At 38.8% G+C, this 24,828-nt stretch overlaps 2 long non-coding RNA genes and 1 pseudogene across 2 annotated transcripts; 1 reads left to right on the top strand and 2 right to left on the bottom strand.

Moving 5' to 3' along the window:
* Window positions 1-537: 537 nt before the first annotated feature.
* LOC109378465 (uncharacterized) lies at window positions 538-2,734 on the bottom strand. Its single transcript, XR_002122990.1, has 2 exons — window positions 1,911-2,734; window positions 538-1,538 (listed from the first exon to the last, which is right to left on the bottom strand). It is a non-coding gene; the product is annotated as an uncharacterized LOC109378465 (long non-coding RNA).
* Window positions 2,735-5,131: 2,397 nt separating this feature from the next.
* On the bottom strand, window positions 5,132-18,260 carry LOC109378467 (uncharacterized). Its single transcript, XR_002122991.1, has 5 exons — window positions 18,112-18,260; window positions 16,419-16,545; window positions 6,980-7,134; window positions 5,469-5,552; window positions 5,132-5,384 (listed from the first exon to the last, which is right to left on the bottom strand). It is a non-coding gene; the product is annotated as an uncharacterized LOC109378467 (long non-coding RNA).
* On the top strand, window positions 11,558-14,678 carry LOC109378466 (V-type proton ATPase subunit G 1-like; annotated as a pseudogene).
* Window positions 18,261-24,828: the final 6,568 nt, after the last annotated feature.

Below are 24,828 nucleotides of genomic sequence, written 5' to 3' on the forward strand. Positions count from 1 at the left end.
GGGGCAGGGGTTGGGGCTGGAGCAAGGACTTGGGGCTGGATAGTGGGGTTTCTGGGAGCAGGGCTGGGGGCTGTGGAGGCAGAGCAGCACAGAAAATCGAAATTTTGGGCATTTAATACTCCAATATAATAAGTGTGAATAAAGGAAACAGGTTCACAGCAATTCAAGTTTCTTGCCTGATAGGTGGGCCATTAGTTAATTAGTGCAGCATTAAATATGAAAACAAAGCCAGGCCTGGACTGGAATGGACCATCAAATAATTATTTTTATGTTTTATCGTAAAGTTAAATTTTTAATTAACTATATGCTATAAGACTTCCAAAACCCAAAGGGAAGTAAAGTCAATTTAAAAGTAATAAAATTAGTAAAAAAATATTTAAATGTCAAATTGTTGAGTGTGACTATCTTAAACCAAAAAAATGTTTAAGCAATTTATAAAAATGAAATTGAAAATTGTAAGGAATTTTAAGGAACCCAAAAATGAAAGCTCATTAAATGTAGTTGAAATGGAGTCTTCAAATAAACAAAGCCCCTAAATACATTTTCGTACTAGTCATTTAATGCTCAAGTCTAACACTAGCAAACCACATAATCAAACTATTACTTATGACTGACATCCAAAAATAAATAGAAATCAGTCAAACCCCAGCATTAGCCACGGGGTAGGTGTTCCTCTTGAGTAAAGCCAGGGGTTCCTCTTCTGCCACCTGTTGGCCAACGATCATGTGGGATCCATTTTGGTCCTTGCCAAGTTTCACCGCCATTTTCACACTTGGCACGCATGGAGCACGCGTCTGGCCAACGTGGAAGAGCAGTGGCCAACTGGGAAATGACTGCCATAGGTTAGGGCACCAATGCAGAGGAACGGTGTGTGGTTCAGCTCACACTACCAAATACCCAGCACTGCACGAGGCAACGCTGGAGGGGAGGGAGCCGGTAAAAGGGGATGGAGACGGTATGGCCAAATGACCGATTAAAGACCTGGGGTACCACCCACTGGGAGGTGACATGAATGTGGTTCCTTCTGCTTCGTTTTTCTGATTGGCTGAATCAAGAGGGCAGTGAGGCACCATGCTAACTCGGTACAATTCCACCGTCCACTGATCGGCTGTATCCAATTCTACCACCCTGTCTGATTGGGTGGGTCACACGGCAATCCAACACTGACCGTCCCACTTTTTTTTCGGCAAACGAGCAAACGCCCGCCATCTTGAACAAAGTGGCAAATACCTGGGGCGGAACCCGCCAAGAAAGTGCTGGGCAAAAACCCACCAGCCAGTACGTCCATGTGACAAACTGACATATCCACCTGACAAGGCCTGCATATTCTGCCTGTAGCAAAACCTGTCAGGAAATGCGTGGGGCAACGACAAAAACCGCCATATTTTACATAGCAGCATACTTGAGCCGCCATCTTATACCATGTAACAGAATATTTCTACCACCAAACTGTGCACGAGAACAATTATTACCAACATGAATGTGGCCTTCTCTCCACTTGAACACTCCCGATAAAACTGGATCCGCCGTTTTAGACACTGTAACAAAATTCAGGGAGACATGCTGCGCAGTGCGTAAATGTTAAAGTCGCCATTTTAAGCCCGAGCCCTAAGTTGGCTCCCTATCACTTTCACTTAGCCCCAGGGAATGTCAGAGAACAATAGCGACCATTTAACTTAGGATACCACACCTTATGCAAAGACCCTAACAGCCCCCATCAGCATACTTATTATGCAAACAACTTCCTCCCTATGTCCTGATAGCCCTGCTGCTTCCCTATGTTATGCTAACGAGCTGTTGTCAAAGGAATGCTAGAAACCTAAGTGGCTGCCATCTTTCCTTTCGTGCATGCCTAACCCAGTACCCTAACTGCAAAATCCTCTCCCAGCGAAAGCCGTAGGTCCACTCACACAACACCAAATGATTAGCAGCAAAAATTTGTAGATATTCCAGGTAGTATAAGGAACCACAGAGAACCACTTTTCGATGCATTAAAAGACCCCATGGGCGAATGAAAAAAAAAAATCTAAGCAGGTATCCGTGGCCCCGATGGGCAAGAGAAAAAAATCTAAGCAGGTATCCGCGGCCCCGATGGGCAAGGAAAAAAAAATAGAGCAGGTATCCTAGGCCCCGATGGGCCAAAAAATTATTTAAAAAAAAAATAGCTGACATCCATTGCCCCGATGGGCCAGAGTTTTGGGGGGTGGGGGGGGAACACAGCAGGTATCCGGGGCCCCGATGGGCTTAAGGGGAAAAAAAATTAAAAGCAGGTATCCGTGGCCCCGATGGGCAAATTAAGAAAATAAATAAAACCAGGCATTCACAGCCCTGATGGGCAAAATATAGAAAAGTGAAGGGAAAAAAAAACCTGAACCACAAAAAAACAGGCCTCAACCAAAAATCATTGCCCAAAAAAATTCCTTTCAAATGGCAAGTGGCCTAAACCTATCCCAAATACCTGAAAAATAGGGAGCTGTCAAGAACCTGCTAGGAGGACGTTTAGAGTTCGTATTTTGGTCGACTTTGGTTCTTCTTTTTTTTTTTTTTTTTTTTTTTTAGAAATGCGCCATGAAGTGTCAGTAGTTGGAAGGTGTTCCAGAAAGGACCACAGGGGTGGAGATATCTGTTGTCACCCAGCTTCTATCTCAGGAAAAGAAGAAATATGGCGGCTGCACCAAAATCTCAGCACTTTAAGAAGTGATGGGGAGGGGACTGGAGCAGAAAAGAGTGAAAGAGGTGTGGCCTAAAAGATTGCAAGCCAATTATGTCTGTGGTTTGTAAAGTGTGTCCTTTACTTTAACGAGAAAAGGGGAGATTTTAAGAACACAGAAACAGAAAAGAACACTAAACTTGGAAGCAGGAATCATTTTTAGTTGAGGAGCAATCACTTCATTGTAGTTTCAAAGGGTTACATCTACAAAATAAAGACACTGAGTACATCAAATAGATTACTGATGCTTCACCAGAAACAGCATAACAAAAGGTTTTAATTTAGTTTGGTTTTGAAAAAGGACAAAGGCAGGTAGAGCTTTGATATGTTAATGAAGTATTCAAATACCTCATTCAGCCAGAAGGCATAACGCCCTACCAAACTTTTGAACAAAAGAAGTTAGGAAAGGGCAATGTGTTACAGTTTAGAATCCTTTTCTAGGGACTTTCCCTTCCATTATGTAATGCAATAGTGAAGGTTTCTTCCTAAATTTTAGATTATAAAAAAAAATCCATAACACATATGAGGGCCAGTGATACTGCCCTCTAAAAAAAAAAAATCCTGAGTCAGTATGGTTTCTACCCCTGTAGTCTGCCTTTGTATGGCCTCTGATCATAGGAAAGGGGAAGCACTTCTAAGTCAGATGCGGAGCAAGAGAGAAGAAAAGAAAGAAAGAAAGAGAAAAAAAGAAAGAAAGAAAAAAGAAAGGAAAAAAGAAAGAAAGAAAAAAGAAAGAAAAGAAGAAAGAAAAAAGAAAGGAAGAAAAAAGAAAAGAATAAAAGAAGAAAGAAAAAAAGAAAAAAGAAAGAAAGAAAAAAGAAGGAAAAAAAGAAAGAAAGAAAAAAGAAAGGAAGAAAAAAAGAAAAGAATAAAAGAAGAAAGAAAGAAAAAAAGAAAAAAGAAAGAAAGAAGAAAAAAGAAAGAAAGAAAAAAAGAAAAAAGAAAGAAATTTCCCAGAATGCTGATTTGGCCCCTAAATAATCAAGGAGTACTATTTGTGACCTATTTGTAATTTTTAAACTGTGAATCCTTACTCTTTAGGATTTTCCTACTTCCTCCATGAATCTGATGACCCCAACATTGAACCAATAGTACGAGCACAGTAGTGGAATTCACCCACTGGCAGAAACTGAAAGGAAACAGTTCATATAAAAGCCAGAGCTAACCCCCAGAAACCCCAGTGTTGGGGTCATCAGAATCATTTATCAGAGAAACAAACGGAAAACCTACGGGAGACCATGGAAAACCCGAGACGAGACAGACCGTGGAGAACCCGAAGGAGACCATGGAAACTAAGTACCACACAACTAGAAAGTCAAAGGACACACTGGACTCCCAGTGACTGAACTGAAAAGTGACACTATCAGGCAAGCATGTCCTCCAGTCTCCAGATAAATAATAAAGTATGCAGAATTTTCTTCCTTAAACAGTACACTGACACTCCGTCTTCTAAGTGCTCTTGGTTCACACACAAAAAGTAATCTGACTTGTCATTCCAAATGAAGGACATTTTGTTATAAAAGTGGTACCCTTGAGAAGACAATGCTTAACACAAAGAGGCTCTAATAATAGAATTTCAGTCTGGAAGATCATTTTCCACAGGAGCCTTCCTGAACACCCAAAAATGAAACAATGGCACAAAAGCATACAAACAAGGTGTGCTATAAGATTTCACCCTAATTTAAGCTTTCACAAGTTCCTAGTGAAACAAATATAGGACAAGGATTCCTTCGTTACATAGATTGGTAGATTGAAGTTGAGAGATGTTGAGTTCTTTGGTTTGGGTTTAAAAGCTAGTAGCAGCACAAGGATCCCAGAGTGGAGGCCCTTGGCCTCAGGTAACTTTGGATGCACAGTAGTGAAATAACTGTGGACAAGACTACCTTGAGTGTCAGATCTCCAGTCAGAATGGTGGAATTTGTACCGGGTCTAAAATCACCATAACGATCGTGGTATACCTGGGAACTAACAACCATAAAAAGCGGTAGCTACAATCATTTTCGTATCACTCAGCCTTCGGGAAAAAAGGTTAGCTACAAGTAGTATTCCCTAACACCTCGGATCTCTGCCCGAAGTAACCAGCAAACCAAAAGCAAACAAGTACCACCGTCAGCAATACTATCCGGCCACCTCACCAACGCATCAGCAATACTACCCTAGTATCAGCAGGAATCTAACCACACTCTAAAGTTTAACCTGTTTCAGCTTATTATGTCCTTAGCACAGGCTACCAATTGTTAGGGTAACTAGGCCCATACGAAACAACTCTGTCCAACAGGAGTTTCTACAATTGCGGAAATGTTCCATACTTTTTAGACCTTGGATTATGGAAATTGTTCCTAAACAAACTCAAAGAGTATCAACTACAAAAGATGGATAAATTTGACTTCGTGAAATTAAAACCGTTTGTTTCACAAAAATACCTTAAAAGGTTAAAAGACAAGTTATACAATGGTTGTCCCAGAGTTCGGCAGCCAGGACATCGGTCCAGTAGGGCGGCCAGAATAGCAAATCACTTCCACTGGTTGTCACAGTAATTTCATAGGATCGGTGAGATGAGTCCGCCAGAATGGTGATAACGTGCTGATTTTGGGTGACTCTCACTTGCGGAGGACGCAGGACATCTTCAGGTTGTAGGTTACCGAGGTATACTGCCGATACTTAGCTCCAAGACCTGCAGAGGCAGCAAATCTGTATTATTTCGATAGAAAGAGGTTCCAAAGAGCCATTGCATTAGCAATAGTAACAGTGTTAGTACCTATTTTGTCCTACTGGGCGACGTGAAATTAGCCAGATGTGATGCATTCGACAATAAAAAACCATGAAGAAATGTTTTCTGGACCTAAAAAGATGGCACATGGACAGCATGAGGAATTTTCACATGAACTGTCGAATAAAAAATAAATAAAACGCAAATATGTAAGTAATTCTTCTCTGCCCCTTATTCTACATCTTCATTACTAAATGACTACACCTCACGTGGACCCATAACTTTTATTTTAATCGGATTACTTATCCAATTAAGAGAGACTCCCCCAAAATATTTATCTAGGGCCCTAATCATGCCCTGGAGTAGCCCTGCTATCTCCCGCCATTTATCACCTTCAGGTTTTACTTATCCAAAATGCATGGCATACAGCAGGAATTATATGGGAGGAAGGAATCAATTCGTCTTTTTAAAAGATTACAATGATTTCACTTGTATGCTCGATACTTTGTTAACATACATTTCCTCTCCCCTGCTAGAGTTCAAAGAAAGGCGGGAATTACCTGATTTAGCCACTAGATGGCAGTATGAAATTATCAAAGAAACACTGAGCCAGCCTGTGGGAAAGACCCAACTAAGGTCTGAGTTGAAGGGTTTCCGTCTTATTTATACAAGTTCAGTATCAGAAGAAAGAGAAAACTAAAAGTACTCAACTTCCTCTCATTTGAACAGCCCCCCTCAGGGGAAGCTTGTCCTTGGCTTTGATGCAGTCCCATTTAAAGGGGACTTAGACAAAGCATTCAAAATCAAATTGGCAAGCTGGTGGAGGGCGGGGGGGGGGGGGGTCTTCCAAGCCATCATCAGTGAGAAGCAGTAAAAGGAACACGAACATATTACGGCAAAGAGAATACTAGGTGTCGGCTCTTTGTAATCATAAGGACGGTCTGCAGTGGGAGAGATGATTAGTCTTGTTGTGTGTTGCTTTATATCAATAAGGATGTCTGCAAACTCTCAGCTGTTCAAAGATGGAACAGATTACCTCCAGAACTGGACAGATGCCAGGCCCTAACAGGATGCAAACCAGTGGTGCATTTTGCGGGGATGCTCTGGAGATAATCATCAGATAGTAACGTTGGGCCACATGCCCTGTAAGGATCTTCTAACTGGCTCAAGATCTTATGAACCTCATCAGACCATTCGAGGCATTCTTCTAATCCTGTCCCTACCCCAACACACACCATTTATGGTGTCCTACAAAGGTATATTAGGCCGTTGGGAGAGCCTTTTTTGTTTATAAAAAAAAGAACATGGAGTTACCCATGTCAAAGCTCAGTGATGGTATATTAATAATTGTGAATTTCACTCTGTATATACTTTACATCAAAGTTCAAAATACCATAAAGGAATATTGACTTCTGCTCATGGTATACATATAGAAGTGTCAGGGAGTATATGGAAGTCAGCAATGTACTTTCAAATGCTTCAAAGCAAAAAATGAATTAATAGATTGATAGATGGTTCTATAATTAAAAACAAGTATAATAACATGTTAATGGTAGAACCTATGTGGTGGGTCTTCACTGTACTCTTGTTTTATCCTTGCTGCAGGATTGAAAATCGTCATCATCAGAATGAAACGTTGAGGACACGTGACATCACTGAGAATGAAGGACGAAGGAGTTCCAAGGATTCGTCATCCACTGAAGCAGTCGTTAAGCTGTGGAAAACCATCAGAATCAACTTTTACAGAATTCTATAATGTAATAAAACAACAAGCAGGGCAAGCAGAGGTGCGCTTAATGAAGAAAAGCTGCTAAAATACACTGAGAGAATATTGCGACGCGTTTGCTCACCAACCTGCCACTCTCCATTTCCCAGTGCCACAGGGGACAGCTATAGATCTTGTTGTGCTACATGATTCTCATGATTATTATGATCAGTTGAAGGTGAAAAACTTAGGTAACCTAGACAAAATGGACAAATTCCAAGAAACATAGAAACCACCAGGAAGAAACAGAAAACCTGAACAAACCTTACAAAATAAGAGGATGAAATCAGTAATGTAGAACCTCCCGACAGAGAGATCCAAGACCACACGGCTTCACTAATGAAGCCTACCAAAAGTTTGAAAAAGAATTAACAGCAATCATTCTCAAAGTCTTCCAAGTCCTTGACACAGAAGGGCCTAGTTTTTTAAGAACGGCAAAAGATAACTTAAAAAGCTTACTACAGAGGCCACAAGAGGCACTGGGGCAGCACATAGCCCTTTCTAAACATTTTTATGAGATACATGCAAATGAACCAGAAACATGTTTTTGATTTCCCTGAAATTGCACTGTGAGCCAAGGAGAATAGCGCATATGAGAAATTGCAGAATACACAAACTCAAAGGGTTGTTGTGAAGATTCAAAGAGACCGTGGATGAGAAGGTGCTTTGTAAACTAAAGCGCTGTGCAAACCCCAGTACTTTCCCTCCTCTGTGCACTCTGTCATGCCTTCTATACAAAAGCAGGTTTTTCCTGTTCTATCCAACTTACCAGATTGCGAAGTCATTGAAGCCATAGAACATGCCTGTCCTTTTCACTGCTCTAACCCTGCACCTAGCCCAGAGCCTGACACAGGGTAGGTATTCAGTAAGTATCAGATAAATTGATCATAAGAAATTCATATTTAAAAGGCAGTGTTTGCTTCTGTGGCCCTCAATCTTTTTTTTCCTTTTCTTTTTCCCCCGAACATCTCTCACCCTTAGAGCCCTAATGTCTCATACTTTCACATTAAACAACGCTCTGAGGGAAAAGAACCAATAACTTCACCTATAAGATACCAGTGGTGAACAATAATTACTGGGATATTCTCCGCCTTTCTGCCTCTTGAGAAATTAACATTCCAATGGGAGTGAAAACCTTAAGCTAAAGGGACAATCTTTAAAGGTTGGAATTTCAGCATCAGTAGCTTGTGGGCAATGCACGATTTCACGCAAGAAGCCTTTGGGAGTCGAGTCACTGATTCCCAGAACCAGGATTAGGGTCAGGTATGGCACTTGCTTTGGATGCAAAATTGAAGAGTGCATCAAAACCTCAGTAATCAAGATAAATAATACAATGTCTGAAAATTAAGTTCGCAAACTTGTTGCACCAATGTTGCTAACCTTTTTTGATATCAGAGGGATTATTCATTATGAATGTGTACCAACTGGACAAACAGCTATCCAAGTTTACTATCTGGACGTGCTGAAAAGGCTGCGTGAAAAAGTTAGACGACGGTAACTTTTTGCCAACAACTCACAGCTCTCGCATCATGACAATGCACCAGCTCACACAACATGTCTGTGAGAGTTTTTCGCCAGTAAACAAATAACTATTGGAACACACTTACCTGATCTGGCTCCCAATGACTTCTTTCTTTATCCGAAGATAAAGGAAAATTTTTTTTTCTCCTGCTGCGCCCCAAGGAAATATTGAAAGGAAGACATTTTGATGACATTCAGGGCAATACGATGACAGCTCTAATGGCCATTCCAGGAAAAGAGTTCCAAAATTGCTTTGAAGGGTGGACTAGGCGCTGGCGTTGGTGCATAGCTTCCCAAGGGGAGTCCTTCGAAGGTGACCATAGTGATATTCAGCAATGAGGTATGTAGCACTTCTTCTAGGATGAGTTCGCAAACTTAATTGATCTCGTATTTTAATGTAATTACTTGTTTACTTTTTTTACAGCTTGAGAAATAATTTACACATCATAAATTATGTGTAATAATTTATGCACATAAATGCACAGTACAACGGTTTTTAGCTATTTCCAGAGTTGTACAACCATCGCCATTATGTATTTTTAGAACATTTTCATCACTGCAAAAAGAAACCAGGTACCCATTAGGAGTCAGTCCGTCTTCTGCCAGTCCTAGGCAACCACAAATCTATTTTTTGTTTCTATAGATTTGTGTATTGTAGACATTTCGTGGAAGTCAAATTATACAATATGTGGTCTTTTGTGATTGGCTTCTTTAATTTAGTATTCTGTTTTCAAGGTTCATTCATTGTATGGATATACTACATTTGGTTTATCCATTCATCAGTTGCTTGAGTTGTTTCCACGTTTTGACTATTATGAATAATGCCGTTATGAACAAGTTGTTGCGTGGACATATATTTTTAATTCTCTTGAGCATATACGTAGGAGTTGAACTGTTGGGTCATATGGTAACTCTCGATTTAACTTTTTGAGGAGCTGCCAAACTCCCTCATTTCACATTCCTACCAGCAATACATGAGGGTTCCAATTTCTCCACAGTCTTGCCAACGCTTTTTTGTCGTTTCGATTACAGCCATTCTAGTAGGTGTGAAATCCCAAATGCAATATTTCTTAAATTAAAATTAACACAAAAACTCCACGATGAACAAAACTTTTAAATTTTAAATAAAAACACACAACACGGTGGTGCTATGCTGAACCACATTAAAACCTGAGGCAAATGGAAATACATGTGTTCCCATATATATTTTTCTATGTACTTTAACAATGAAAGAAACCAATTTTGAAAGTATGGTTTATGAATGTAAAACTTTATCAAGAGAAACACATATTCTTCCTGAACTTGAAAATGAAAAAAAAAGATAAATAAATTGGAAATGCACAAATTAGATGAGAGCATCAATTATTATGGCAAACGTACATATCAAATATATAGTTAAGAAAGTTATGTATGTCCTAATTTCACATTTGAAATGGAGATATGAAAAGTTAAATGAAGTGCCCTCACAATTTTCATTTTTAACCAGAGAAAAGTTATTTTCTATGAATACTTCTGATTTATGAAAAGCAGTCAATGACTTGGCTCATGAATATTCTGATGATGTAAGTCCTGTAGAAATTTCACCCGAAATAGTTTTAAGTATCATGAAAAATTAGAACAATACAAACTATTAACAACTGACTCAAGAACAAATAGACCTTTAAAACTGAAAAGATAGATTTAGTAATGAAAGAAAAGGCCTAAAGAGAAGCCCAGGTCCAGGTGGCTCCCTTGGTCAACTCTAGGAAATGTTTAAAGAAAAAATAACAGCCTTTCACAAACCATTCCAAAAACTAGTAGAGGAGGGAACAACTTCCAACTCATTCTGAGACCAGAATTCCCTTGATACCAAAACCAGACAAAGACATCATGAGAAATGAAAACTATAGACCAGTATCTTTTATGACTATAGACACAAAAATGTTCAACAAAACCTGCCAAACTGAATCTGAAAACAAGCCCAAAAAAGATTATATGTCATAACCTAGTGGACTTTATTGCAGGAATGGTAGGTTGATTCAACATATGAAATAGATGTAGAAAAAACCTTTAACACAGTCTAAACCTTTTCATGACATAAACACTCAACAAACTACAAATAGAGGGGAATTTACTGACACTGGAAAAGGGCATCTTTGGTAGGCTGAATAATGGCCCCTGTCCTACCCCCCAGAACCTGTGAACATCTTACCTCACATGGTGACAGACTTGGAAGCTGTGATGAAGATCTTAAAATGGGGGAGATTATACTGGATTATTCGGGTGGGCCCAATGTAATCACAAGATTTCTTATAAGAGGGAGGCAAGGGATCAGAGTTAAGGAGAGAAGATGAGAGGCAGGGAGAAGCAGAAGTGAGAGATTAGAGATGATGCTACACCGTTGGATTTGGAGATGGAAGAAAGGGGCTCATAAGCCAAGGGATGAAAGCAGTCTCTACAAGCAAGAAGACAGATTCTTCCCTATAACCTCAAGAAGGAACACAGGCCTGCTGACATCATGAATTTAACTGAGTGAAACTGATTTCAGATTTATGATCTCCAGAAGTGTTAAGAAAATTAATTTGTATTATCTTCAGTCATTAACTTTGCAGTAACTTGTTATAGTGCCAATAGGAAGTTAATACAGCACCTGTGAAAACCTTTCTTCCTTAGATTGGGAACTAGCGAAGGATGTTTGCACTCGCCAGTTCTATTCAGCTTATAGGAGAGGTGCTGTCTAGGCTAGTCAGGGAAGAAAAAAAGATAAAGGCATCCAGATTAAGAAAGAAGTAAAACTGGACTGGATCAGCTGACCAACCGGGTAACCGAGCGGATTTAGGCCGCTGGCCTCGGCTTCGGAGTTCTCTCCACCATGGCCAGTCAGTCGCAGGGTATTTAACAGCTGCTGCAGGCCGAGAAGCGGGCCGCCGAGAAGGTGTCCGAGGCCCGCAAGCGAAAGAACCGGAGGCTGAAGCAGGCCAAAGAAGAGGCTCAGGCTGAAATTGAACAGTACCGCCTACAGAGGGAGAAGGAGTTCAAGGCCAAGGAGGCTGCGGTGGGCCCCATTTATTTTCATTGCTGCTTTAGTTCCTGAATGTTCCCTCTCCTTCCCTTCCCTCCAGGCTCTCAAAATATCCAGCGGAGCTTGGAAATTTTCATTCTGGTCGAATTTTGAAATTTTGGTTATTGTGTATTTTATTTTATTGCATGTTCAGGTTGAATCTCTTAGAGTGATCAGTTTTTAACTAACATTAAATCCTAGTCTTCAGTTATTCAGTCATTTAACAAGTAAATATCTGTTGAACAGTTAACATGTGCCAGGTCCTGTACCACGTGCTTGGTGGGGGGTGAGCTATGAACAGAAAGAGACATGGTCTGCCCTCGTGGTGTTTCACTTACAGTCTGGTAGTCAGGGAGACTCAGAAATGAAATGCAAGTCATGGAAACGTGCAGCTGTGAAAAGTGCAGTGGCAGCCATACCCATAAGTCACACCGAGCCCCACTTTAGTATAGTGTAGATGAAGACACTTGCCAATAGTATAGGCTAAACTACCGTGCATAAGATGCAAACAATAATAGTGCAAAAACAGATCGCAGAGAGTACAAAGGAAGCAAGGAAAATTCTGGAAAGGGGAAGGGATGGAGGAGGGCTTCACAGAGAAAAGAAACTATCAGGACTTTTGTATACATACAGGTAACAGAAATCAATTTAAACTGGTTTAAGTGAAGTAGAATGAATTAAAAATCCAGATGAAAGGCTAACTTTATTTTGATCCAGAAGCTTAAATAATGATCTTAGGACTCTTGTTTCCATCTCTCTGATCTGCCTTTGGCTTTGTGGGCTTCATTCTCAAGTTCTACATTGTGGCCTCTGCTAGTTCCAGGCACACAGTGTCCCAGGTTCAAGTGCAGTGATTAAAGGCACATGCCTCTCTCTTAGCAGTAAGTAGCAAAGGTTTTGTTCATCTTAGCATTGGTCAATGTTCTTAAAATTGGACAGTATTTTTAAAACTTAGTGTTTCTCTAACTCTTAAACTGGGGCAGATGGCTGCTGTGGACGTCAGAGCGTCCACAGAACAGTGTAAAAATACTCTTGTCAGGGCAACCATCTCATCTTACTTTTACGTCTCTGTCACAGTTGCTTATAGAGATGACATCAGTGTTGCATTGTAGGCATAAGGTCTGGGTTTTTCTAGTAGATTCCATTGTAACCTCTTAAGCAGTGAGACAACTTACTAAGGTTTGGCATATAGTTTATATTCACAGAACAGAGATAGTGTGGGTTCCCCCCCACCACCACCGAGTAGGGTTTATGGACTTTTAAAAATACGAATTAGCAGCTGAGCTAACCATGATGACATGTCCCTGGGTAGTTCTGTAATGTGAACAGTCATAGTGTAGGATGCAGGGCTCTAGGGTTCAATCTCAGCATGTTCACCTTCACCTCTTTGAGCCTGGTTTCCTCGTCTGTGGAAAGGGGAGTGACAGCCTCCTTATCGGTTGTGGAGGAATAGGTAACATCTGAGAGGATGCTTTATAACCTGTATTTTACAAATATGAAGCGATAGAGTTGTTAACATATGGAATGAGGTGAGAACAGGTTAGGCAATGTAAAGAATTCGACACTAAAAAGTTATGTCTTCAAGAACCTGATAGGCCATGCTCTAATAACATAGCCGTTAATGAAAAAGCCAGCCATACTGTGAAGGCAGTCCAAGGTAAAAGAAACTTTATCGATCAGTGTATGTTAAATTATGAATGGAGCCTGAGGGGGTGAGACATGCATATAGTAAAAACTTCAATCAATAAAACGGGGCAACAATGAGAACTAGTTTCCCTCCCACAGAGACAGTCATTGTTAACAGTTTCTTGTGTGTTCTTCTAGAATTCATATTTATATTTGAAACAACAGATGTTATATATTTATAATATTGGTGAATTCACTGCTGAGCGTAAGAGCGAAAACAACCCTGTCATGTCGAAACTGTATATTCCCCCTAAATTCTGTCCCCCTTGTACCCTTGTGTTTATTATTTTTTAAGAGTTTAAAAATACAAAAAAACACCATATAGCCCCACTTTAAAACCATAGAAGGAAACTTACATACTAACCACACTGAGATCATTCTGTACCTTTTCCCCTTGAACTGCATATTTTACAGTTCATTCCATCTTGCTCCACACACCTTCCTTATTTTTCTTAATGGCCGAAGCGTGTTCTCTGGTGCAGATGCACTATCATTTGTTTAACCAGTCCTCAGTCATTGGATCTTTAGGTTCATTCCAGGCTTTGGTTAAGGCTGTACTTTAGACATTAGAGAGATGTGAACATACCGCTCTAGCAATATCTAGGATAATAGAATATCTAGGATAATAACAGACATTATTTAGGATAATTTCCTAGCAGTGGAAATGCTGTGCAATTGACTTTTTGATGGATGTTTTAGGGTTGGCCCCCAAAGTGATTGCATAAGTTTATGGCCCCATTAACTCTGTGGGTTGCCGACTTCCCACATGCTCTTCAGTCACGAGGCTACATTGCCCACTGCTGCTGATTTATATTCATAGATGAGCCCGGGTTTCCTCAAAGTACAGAAATTGCTTATCAAATGTTGTTCCTGGCTAATCAGCACGTCATCCGATGTCCCTGTGTGTCATTGCTTCCCGACTCCAGGCTCTGGGATCGCACGGCAGTTGCAGCACTGAAGTGGAGAAGGACACCCAAGAGAAGATGAGCATCCTCCAGACCTATTTCCAGCAGAACAGGGATGAAATCCTGGATAACCTCTTGGCCTTTGTCTGTGATATCCGGCCAGAAATCCATGAAAACTACCGCGTAAATGGATAGAGGAAGAAGAAAGAAGTGCCTGTTCCATGGATTGGCACCTCGATGCCTCCATGGAATATGAAGCTTTAGCAAAGCTTGAGTTATATTCTTGTGAAAGGCATTAAATTATTTCTGCTTACTGGATAGTAGGTCCTTTTACTTTTTGGAGAATAGCAAATCTAGCTTCTTTGTATAAACTTAGAGCTTATCCAAAGATTTCATCTTTTTACCTCATGTTTCTTAGAAATTTAAGGGTATATGTTTGTTTTCCTATGCCTTTTAGCTCAAGCAACATATGTATATCAACACTGACTTTTTCTTTCTTAGATGTAGTAAAAAAAAAAACTTTTTAAGAAAGAAAGGGATTAAATGTTTTTTCCCCTAAAGCTTTCTTGAAGGTCAGGGGCGCTATCTATGAAAAAGTAGTAAATAGTTATTTGTAACCTGTGTAAAGCAGCAGCCAGCCTTAAAATAGTCCTTTTTGGCTAAGGGTTAGAACAATGAATACTAGAATAATTTTTTGGGCTGCTTCTAGTGTCTCTTAATCCAAATTACTAGATGATAGGATTCAAAAACTTGTTATTGGTGTACTGATAATCACTTAAAAGTAAATGATTTTTGTCATGAAAAAAAAAAAAAAGAAAGAAGTAAAACTATATCTACTTTCAAGTGATGTAATCTCATGTAGAAAAATCCTAAGGAATCCATAAAATACTACTAAAAGTAGAAGTAATAAACCATTTTAATCAGGTTGTATAATACAAAACTATTTTACAACACTCAGTTGTATTTTTATACACATACAATGAACCATCTGGAATTAAGAAAAGAATTCCACTTAAAATAGCATGAAAAACACTCAGGAATAAATGTAACAGAAAAGTACAAAATGTCATTGAAAAAATTTAAGACCTAAGTATATGGGAAAATGTCCATTCTGTGTTCATGAATTGGAAGACTTAATTATTAAGATATTAATACTCCCCACGTTTTCTACACATTCAACACAATCCCTATCAAAATCCCAGCTTGATTATTTAAAAAATTGCCAAGCTGATCCTAAAATTCATATGGAACTACAAGGGACCAGAAGAGCTAAAACAATCTGGATAAAAGAAGTAAAGTTATAGCACTTACACTTCTTGATTCGAAAACTTACTTAAAAGCTACAGTTATCAAGACTGGTGGTACCGGCATAAGGTTAGACATATACAAATTAATGGAATAGAACTGATAGTTCAGAAACAAACCCTCACATTTATAGTCAACTAATTTTCAACAAAGAAAGATTAGTCTTTAAACATATGGTGCTGGAACAACTGAATATTCACATGGAAAAGAAAGCTGGATCTCTTCTTCCCACAACACAAGTATATCCTCGTTTGACACCAACCTCCGTTTCTGGTGTTTTCCGGAGGCATTTTTCTTAGGTTGGACTCAAGACAGACTAGGAGAAATGTGAGTGGGAGGAGGCAGGAGTATGTAGTTCCACCTTGGCTATGAATTAATAGAGCTTTTCTACCCCTAGGTCTCCGGATCTAGCACCTTTCAATTTGAAACACCACTAAATAAAACCAGCGCATCAGGTTTTTTCACCAAAAAAAATTGACCAGCAACTTCACAAGCGTCTTGTTCTAATGCTTCTTGCTAATTATTTACTTATACATATTTCTTTAAAATCCAAATAGTCATTTGTTCCAGAAAGAAAAAGTCATCAGAAGCAAAACTGCAATAGATTTCACTCTTTTCATCCACGTTTCTACGTACCACTAAATTACTACAGAGAAATGTTGTGTACCTAGCTCAAAATAAATACATTTTATAGCACAACAAGAAATACGGTACTTGATGCAAAAAGATGATTAAGGTCACAGATCTGCGATACTCAGAACTGACCTTCTACTTACCTTCGGTTGTCTGCTTGACTCCCTCCTCCGTTAAGATGAGTTCTCAGAAGTTCAGCAGTTCCTTTTGCAATTGACTTCTGGTGTCTGCCCTACCAATTTCCACAATATGCACAGATAGGTTCAAGCCCTAGCAAATCACACAATTTAAATTTAAACTAAGCCCTCTTCACCACACACATTACTGTCGAAACCCAGATGGGTTCCATGCAGTGTTTTACATAAGAATGGCCATACATCAAGGCCCAGAAGTTTACACAACTCTCTACCATTACCTTCAATTTGAGGGTGACAATAGCAAAAGACCGAGAGGAAAAGTAATGATGCAAATGAATAGAGTAAGAGGTGTTCCATGCTGGGTGCTTGAAAGCTAGAGATAACATTAGAATGTAGGGAGAAACTATACCTTTGGAAAGGGATACAGGCCGCTTAATTGTCTTTTCCTTTCCTGTGCATCATCAACTTCCCCCCATCAACCTTCCATACCATTCACCCATAATACTTTACAAAGAAGCTTCAGCTTCTTTCTTTTTATGGTTTGGGGGCTGGCATCCAGCTAGTGTATTTTCCCTCATGGAGAAGGACCAAAAATGACAAACGTTTTAATAAATATAGAGGCTTCTTAGAGGAGTCAGGACTTAAGCTGAGTCTAAAAGAAGAGGAAAGACTTTCGGGATGGAGAATAGCATCCCCAACTCCTTTATGAAGACACTTTGTTACAGAATTAAACAAGGAAGCAGCTTGTTTTAAATCCATTTTTGTCATTGACTCGTGGTATGACTTTAGGCCCAAACTTTTCCCATCTTCGTCCTCAGTTTTTCCATCTTTTCAATTAGTTGGTGGGGAATAGGCCGTGATCTATATGAGCACAGGGCTCATCGGAGTGGAAAAAGTTAGGCTCTTGTCCACTCTTAACACTAAGTAGCTGTTACAGCTTTTTGGAAATTGATTCATCTCTCTGGGCCTTAGTTTCCTCATCTATAAAATAGGGAAAGTCAGTCCTCAGCTTATCTTAATGTTGCAATAATTTGGTGAAATAACAAAAAGGCAGGTTTGTTTTACCCCACATACTTGTGAGGTAAATGAAAATTGAGAACAAGAGATATCTAGAAGTGTGGAAGGAAGAAGGAAGTCAGAGCGAAGGTTAAAAAAAAAAATACTGGGGATGGAAAAAGAAAAAAAAATGAAGGGAAAGAAAAGAAGGAAAAACGAAGGAATATCAATAGAGGCACCAAAGGTTGTGAGAGGAAATGCAAGCAGTCAGGAAAACTGGGGGAGAGGCTGCGGGGCTGCTGGCGCGCTTTGCCGGCGGAGCCATTTGGGTGGTGCACCGCGGTTGGGCGCGGGGCCTATTTGGCTGTAACGCCCACCACAGGCTCTCCGTGACCTATCTCTACGGCTCCTCTGAGACCTAAGATGGCGGCGTTTGAATGGCGCGCAAGTACTGCCGGCGTACCTAAGGTTTGGAAAGGCGGCCATAGACGAATCTACTAAGGAAAAGTTCAGAAATTGACCAGTTTCTAAACTGCGGTGAGTGCCCAACCTCCAGCCGGTGGAAAAATCGTTAGCAAGGCTCCACACTTCAAGATCGCGTGGCCTGCCTGGGGGAAGAGGGGGGGGAGCCGGCTTGTATTTTATTTTTCTCGCTCTCCTATGTTCAAAATATCGGAGATTAATTTCTCCTTAGTCGTCTTACCAGCACTGATGAAGCTAGGCGGTTGCAGAAAATAGATTCAAGGCGGCATTTCGGGTTGTTTTCCTCTCGTTTAAATGCTCCATTATTGGCAAGATGCCACCCCAAAGGAAAGATTCCGTCTCCCCCCAAGCGCTTTCAGGAACAGTCTGACCCTGTTGGGCCTCTCCCTATTTTATTTCCTTCGTTCTGCCTTTCGCATGCAAATGTAGTACTTTTGATGAGCTAATGAGTTTGTAAGCATTCATTGTGGGCTGAATTTTAAAAAGGTTGGTTTTCTAGGCCCTAAATGAGGACTTTTGGGCTTACAGTATAATACTTAATATTTGTTCTGGAAGCATCTCAGAGGTAGGGTGTGTGTGTACAGGTAATCTTTGGGGGGAATTGCTACATTATTTTATGGATTGTTAGCTTGATTACTCACCGTGTAAGAAAAGAGCTAGATTTCTCGTGTTCAGATCTCTTGGTGAAAATAAATTTATTTATGCTAAGCATAACATGTTTACTATATGGGGAGGAGAGTAAAAAATTACATCTAATCTGTTGTTAAATGCTTATGTGGTTAAAAGAAATTTTAGTTAAGAAGTGCCCATATTTCTTTCACTCGTGTTGCTGGAGAGAGTATGACTTGCTGCATGCAACCTTTTGAAAAAGTAATCTGGCAATATTTGGGGAAATAAAAAAAATATATATATATATACAGGTATCACTTGACTACATACTGGAACCAAATAGTTCGACTTTTATGAATCTATCCTACAGAGATAAAAGTACCAGTATATTAGGACACATGAGCAGGATGCCTTTGCAGCTTTGTTTTTGTGACAAGTAACAACCTGTGTATCCATCAATAGAATACTTGAATAAATTGTATGACATTTGTATTATGACATATTTTGCAACTGTGGAAACTGATTTACCTCTGTACACATTTTTTATCTAGAGAAAGCTGTAGTTGATTGTTATGTGAGAAAATTAAGTTGCAGAATACCCCATCTAGTATGATCCCATGTTTTTAATGGTGGTGGTGAGGGGGGTGATGAAAGGATGTAAGATTAACTTCCTTTTCTTTGTCTTGTTTTAGAGCTTTCTCTATATCTTGTGGAATACTTAAGACATATAAAGAATAGCACAATGAACCTCTGTTCTCACCAACCAAACATAAAAACATTACTGTTACAGTTGTTCTCTGTGTACCCATCCCTGATTGCATCTCTCTCTTCCCTTATCCCCAGAGATAATCATTATTTTAAAGTCATTATTTTTCGTATGCATGTTTTAAAGTTTGATGACATATGGACCTTTCCTAGCATGGGTTATTTTTTAAAATAAATTTTAAGAGATTTGAAAAGGAAAAGTCAATTTAAAAAGATTAATCTTTAAGTGCCTGTTATCTGAGTTACAGTAACAGGCCAATGAAGTTTCTTATAAATTTAGGGTAGAATCTAATTTAAAAAAAAAACCCATAACATGAAATAAGTCTTGGCAAGGAAGTAGAGAAACTGGAACCGTCATACATTGCTGCCGGCATATAAAATGGTGCAGCCTCTGTGGAAAATAGTTTGGTGATTTCTCTATAAGTTCAACTTAAAATCATCATACTCCTTGCCAATACCTGTTATTTCATGTTTGGGGTTTTTAAAGATATTACAACCATCCCTACTATGTTTGAAGCAATATGTCATTGTGGTTTACATTTGCATTTCCTTAATGACTAATGATTTGGGGCATGTTTTCATGTACTTGTTGGCTGTTTGTATATTTCCTTTCCAGAAATGTCTATTCAAGTTTTTTGCCCATTTTTAAATTTGGGTGTTTGAGTTTTTGTTGTTTTAGAGTTGTAAGAATTCTTTATATATTCTGGACAGTAGACTATTATCGTATACATGATTTACAATTTTCCCCCCAATTCTGTTGGTATTTTTTTAACTTTTTGATAATGTCCTTTGGTGTACAGTTTTGTTTTTTTTAATTTGAAGTCTAACTCATCTATTTTTTTCTTTTGTTCCTGGTGCTTTTGGTGTCAAATCTAAGAAATCTTTGCCAAATACAGGGTCATGAAGACTTACCTCTATGTATTCCTCTTAAGCAGTGGTTCTCAACCTGTGGTTCGCGACCCCTTTGGGGGTCGAACAACCCTTTCACAGGGGTCGCCTAAGACCATCGGAAAACATAAAGATATTTACATTACGATTCATAACAGTAGCAAAATTACAGTTATAGAGTAGCAATGAAAATAATTTTATGGTTGGGGGTCACCACAACATGAGGAACTGTATTAAGGGGTCGCGGCATTAGAAAGGTTGAGAACCGCTGCTCTTAAGTGTTCTGTGGTCTTAGCTCTTATAATTATGTCATTGATCTATTTTGAGTTAACATTTGTATGTGATGTGAGATCCAGCTTTGTTCTTTTACATGTGCATCGCCAGCGGTTCCAGCACCACTTGTAGAAGAGACTTTATTTCCCATGGAATGGTCTTGGCACCCTTTTTGAAATCAATTGGCCATAGATATATGGGTTTGTTTCTGGTCTTTCAAATTTACTTCATTTGTCTCTGTATCTGTTCTAATGCTAGTACCATACTGTTTTGAGTACTGTAAGTTGTATGTCATAAATTTTAAAATTGGGAAATGTCAGTGCTCCAACTTTGTTCTTTTTCAAGATTGTTTTGGATATTTTGAGCCCCTTGCAATTCCATATGAATTTTAGGATCAGCCTGTCCATTTCTTTTTAAGTCATATAGAAAAAAACAGGGGAAAAAAAGGAGTTATAAACCAAAAATACAATAATACTGGCTTTTATATTTACCAATGTAGTTACCTTTACCCATGTTTTTTATTTCTTCATATACTTTTAAGTTACTGTCTAATCCTTCCATTTTAGCCCAAAGAACTCCCTTTGGCAATTATTGTAGGTTAATGTTTTTGTTTTCTTTGGACAAATGCCGAGAAGTGGGATTGCTGGATTGTATGGTAGTTTTATTTTTAATTTTTCGAGGAACCTTTATACTGTTTTCTATAGTGGCTACACCAATTAACATTCCCAGCAACAGTGCACGAGGGTTCTCTTTTCTCCACATTTTCACCAGCACTCGTTATGTCTTTTTAAATTTTTAAAAAATTAAATTTATTGGGGTGACATTGGTTAATAACATTATATTAGTTTCAAGTATACAGTTCTATATTACATTAACTGTGTATATTGCATTGTGTGTTCACCACCCAAAGTTTAGTTCCCCCCACTGTCGCTATATAGCTGGCCCCCTTTATCCTCTTCATCTTCCCCCTTCCTCCCCTTCCCCTCTGGTAACCACCATAGTGTTGCCTCTTTCTGAGTTTGTTTTGTTTGTTTGTTGCTTTCTGTTTTATATCCCACATATGAGCAAAATCATGTGGTTCTTGTCCTTCTCCATCTAACATTTCTCTTAGCATGATAATCTCAATATCCATGCATGTTGTCATAAATGGCAGTATTTCATCCTTTCTTATGGCTGAGTAGTATTCCGTTGTGTATGTGTACGAGTATACTGGGGGTGCCAAAAAATGTGCACAAGTGGACACTTTAGTCAACATTGCTCAAACAGTAGTTCGTCATAATCAGAAGTGTCTGGACGCTGATGGGAACCACTCTGAGCATCTCTTGTAATTGCAGAAGTCAAATGTGACTTGTATTCATCTTTTGTTATTGGTATATATTGAGTATTACAATTTTAATAGTTTTTTCCTTTCTTAAAATGTATATGTTTTTGTGGCACCCTCTGTATATACCACAACTTCTTTATCCAGTCATTCATTGAAGGATATTTAGGTTGCTTCCGTGTATTGGCTACTGTGTATAATGCTGCAGTGAACATAAAGGTACATATATATTTATGAATAAATGTTTTCAAAATTTTTGGGTAGATATCCAGAGGAGGGATTGCTGAGTCATATGGCAGCTCTAAAGTTTTGAGGAACCTCCATACTGTTTTCCATAGCGGCTGCACCAATTTACATTCCCACCAGCAGTGTATGAGGAGTCCTTTTTCTCTATGTCCTCTCCAATACTTGTTATTTATTGTCTTACTGATAATAGCCATTCTGACGGGTGTGAGGTGGTATCTCATTGTGGTTTTGATTTGCATTTCTCTGATTATTAGTGATGTTGAGAATCTTCCATCTGCATGTCTTTGGGGAAATGTCTATTCAGATCTTCTGGCCATTTTTTAAACAAATTGCATAACTATCTTATGCCAATAATTTTTGACTACCAGTATGCTGGAAAAGAGTGGGAAGGTAACAAGGTTTACATTGAAAAATGAATCGAGCAGATTTTAAAAAGTCAGGCCTGTATAGATCCGGAAAATATGGGGAGGAAAATCTATCAGTTGAAGCTAACTCCAAAATGACATGATAGAATCAATGGTTTAAGGGCTTTAAAACAGTTATTATGAATGTACAGGAAAGACTGAAAATGTTAAGTTGAAGAATGAAAGATATAAAAAGATTTTAACTTCTGAAAATGAAAAGTATAGTTGATTTTTAAATTTTAAGTTGTTTAGCGAGTTTCCTGTTATCTTTTTGTTATTAATTTCTAGTTTAATTATATTATGGTTTGAGAAAATACTTTGTGTAATTTCAAATTTTTTTTTTTATGTATGTTAGGCTTTGCTCTCTGTCACTGTGACATGTACTTAAAAAGAATGTGAATTCTGCTGATGTTGGGTGAGTGTTGTATAGCCACTGAAAAGACTCCTTGGTTGATGAAGTCTTGTTCAGTCTTCTCTACCCTGGGTGATCTGCCTGTTAATTCTGTCTAATACTAACAGGCAAGTGCTGAAGTCTTTAAGTATACTTGTTCATTTGTCTGTTTCTTGTCTTATTTTGTCAGTTTTTGTTTCTTGCATTTTGAAGCTCTGTTAGGTGCATATACAAGTCGTATTGCTGTGGCTTCTTGTTAAAATATCATTATATCTTGTTGACCCTTTTGTCATTATGTAATTCCTGTCATTATCACTGGTAATTTTCTTTGCTCTGAAATCTATTTTTGTCTTTAATAAATATATTGTTTGGTTGCCGTTTGCATGATGTATATCTTCTCATTCCTTTAATTTAGTTTGCCTATATCAATATATTTAAAGTCTGTTTCTTATAGGCAATATTGCTATGTCATGGGTTAGTGGGTTTGGGGGTATTTTGTTTGTCACTTTGACAATTTCTGTGTTTGAGTTTTGGTGCTTAGGCCATTTATATTTAATGGAAATATTGATATGTTTGGATTTAGGTTTACTACTTTGTTTTCTGTTCATTTTTTGTTCCTCTTTCCCCCCTTTTCTGCCTTCTTTTGGGTTATTTGAAATACTTTTTAGTTTTCCATTTTGATTTTATTGTTACTTTTGACCATATGTTTTTATGTAGCCTTTTTTTAGTGTTTATTTTAGGTTGTTACACAATACAGACTTAAATTTTCAGTGTCTGTATTTTACCCTGGAATATAGCAACATTAACATCTTATAGGTCCCTTAACTCTCGTTTTTGTTATAATTGTTATATATTGTATTGGCAAACACTGAAAACTCGGAAAATGTCTTTTGTTTTCAATCCTTAACCAACTTTAAACAACTCAAGCGAGCCATAAATCATCTATTGTATTATGCAGATCAAGTTTTTTGTTGTTCTTCATTCCTGATGATTTGAGGTTCCTTCTGATATTTCCCCTGTACATGAAGAATTTCTTTAGCGAAGATCTCTTGGGCTACATACACTTAGTTTTCCATCATCTGAGAATGTCTTTATTTTATTTTCATTCCTGCAACTAATTTTTCTGAATGGATTATTTGGGGATGACCGTTTCTTTCAGTCATTTAAACATGTGTGCTACTTTCTTCTGGCTTCCATGTTTTCTAACAGGAAATTAGTTATTATAATTATTATTCTTGTATGTGGTAATTTTCATTTTTCTCTTAACTGCGTGCATGATACTTTTATGGCTTCAAGTTTTTGGTGATTTTGTTTTATTTTATTTTTAAAGATTTTATTGGGGAATTGGGGAAGGGGACCAGCCAAGTTGTTGTTCTTCAATCTTCATTGTGGAGGGCGCCAGTCGCCATCTGACTTCCCGTCGGCAGCTCGTGGCCTCTAAGCTCAAGGTGCTGTGTTCAATCTTAGTTGCGGGTGGGCATAGCCACCATTCCATGTGGGAGTCGAACCAGCAGCCTTGTTGTTAAGAGCTCACGCTGTGTCCACTGAGCCATCCAGGTGACAGCTCAGCTCAAGGTGCCGAGTTCAGTCTTAGTTGCGGGTGGGCATAGCCCGCCATTGAACAGGCAATCTTGTTGTTACACCAGCTGAGCCATCCTGCCACCCATTGGCAGCTCAGTGACAGCTCAGCTCAGGCGCAGCGTCACTGGCCCATGTGGGAATCGAACTGGCGGCCCTGTTGCACTCTTAAGCTAACTCTTAACCAACTGAGCCACTCGGCTGGCCCAGTTTTTGTTAATTTTATTATGATGTATCTGGCTGTGAATGTCTGTGTGTTTATCCTTTTTGAAATTTTTTAGTTTCTTGAAGCTGTAGGTGTATGTCTATTGCCAAACTTAGGAGGTTTTCAGGCATTAATTTTTTCCAAAATTTTCAATCCCGAACTCTTCCTTCTATCCTTCTGTTGCTGTCTCATGGTTTCCTGAGCCTTTGTACATTTATATTGAATATTTTTTCTCTCTCTTAATATTGGAGAGTTTC

This window comes from Hipposideros armiger, unplaced genomic scaffold, assembly GCF_001890085.2.
Source record: "Hipposideros armiger isolate ML-2016 unplaced genomic scaffold, ASM189008v1 scaffold_2019, whole genome shotgun sequence".
Taxonomy (NCBI): Eukaryota; Metazoa; Chordata; class Mammalia; order Chiroptera; family Hipposideridae; genus Hipposideros; species Hipposideros armiger.